This window comes from Belonocnema kinseyi, chromosome 9 (assembly GCF_010883055.1).
Source record: "Belonocnema kinseyi isolate 2016_QV_RU_SX_M_011 chromosome 9, B_treatae_v1, whole genome shotgun sequence".
Lineage (NCBI taxonomy): Eukaryota > Metazoa > Arthropoda > Insecta > Hymenoptera > Cynipidae > Belonocnema > Belonocnema kinseyi.
In genome coordinates, this window is record NC_046665.1 from 49,574,555 (window position 1) to 49,575,848 (window position 1,294).

At 27.3% G+C, this 1,294-nt stretch overlaps 1 protein-coding gene across 1 annotated transcript in view; it reads right to left on the minus strand.

Annotated features, from left to right (window-relative positions):
• LOC117179563 (ejaculatory bulb-specific protein 3-like) overlaps nucleotides 1-635 on the minus strand; it is a 48,690-nt gene extending 48,055 nt beyond the window's left edge. The window contains exon 1 of the mRNA XM_033371486.1: nucleotides 458-635. The gene's annotated coding sequence lies outside the window, so the exon portion shown is untranslated. The remainder of the gene's footprint in view (nucleotides 1-457) is intronic.
• Between the last annotated feature and the right edge of the window lie 659 nt (nucleotides 636-1,294).

Below are 1,294 nucleotides of genomic sequence, written 5' to 3' on the forward strand. Positions count from 1 at the left end.
CCCCGCCACTGCAACTAAAAAATGCTTAAAAATGGTAAAAACATTCAAAGTAAAAAATTATCCTTCATTCAATTCATAAAATTTTGAAAGTAAAAATTTCCTTCTTTCCAAATTCAAACTGGGTAAAAATCTCTAAAATAAGAAAAATTAAAAAATAAATTTGCCTCCTTCGAAACGCAGTGAAAATTCTCATATTCAGTAAATTAGTGATTAAATTCTAATTTAATTAAATCATAATAAAATAAATAATAACATTTTTTATAAAAAAAGTACCCTGCCGACATTTTTTAAGTAATTTTAAAAAGACATATTGAACATTATAAAACTTGGCGGGATTGAATGTTATAAATAAAATTATTTTAATAACAAATTTCCTAGTTATGTGAGATTTCTAGTATGATATAATCCTTACAACATATAATATAGTGGTTCTTATAATAATTGAGAATTCACAAACCTGATATTTTTCCGGAAACTTTCACTGGAACACTTTGAATTTAAACCACAACTGGTGATAAAATAAAATCGACTAAAATTTCGATTATTTTGCATCACTTATATATGAACACTGAGTCAAGAATGCTATACGGAGATTTTTTCCCGAAAACAACATACGTTTAGAGTTTTGATAATAAGTAAAAAACGATTTGGAAAATATCTCCAAGAACTATATTCACAGGATGTATAATGAATAAATTCGTAATTGCAACATGCTTGTATCAGCAAAACGTGAAACCATCCAGTGTCAGCGATTACATAATTTCGCCTGTTTCCAATTAACAACAATAATATTTGATAAAATCCTAAATTAAGTTCCCATTCGTAGAAAGGAAACATTTTCTCATATTCTTTGAATTTTAAACATTATTTCCCATCATCAAATTTTGTTTTCAAACTTCCTTATATTATCCAAAATAATTCGAGGAAATAATTACCTTTAAATCCGTTTTTCAGACCTCCAGCTTATTTGGTGCAGCTGAATTGATGCAACTGAAAAAGATTTTGTTTTGAAAAATTAATTTTCAACGAAAAAAAAATATGTTAAAAGAAGTTTTTAACTAATATGTTGTGGCGTAAGCCGGAGGAAATTTGCAACTTGCAAAAAGACAAGATGTAAAACAAAAATCCCGAACTTGATACGGAGCAGCGCGAGTAAACCTCAGAAAATGAATCTAGAAAGAGTAGTTCCACTTTTAAAAGAAAAAATATTAATTCTCAACGAAAAATGTAATAGTTTTATATTTTTACTGAAAAAGATTTTTATTTTAATCCAAAAACAGTCGACTTCGGTCCA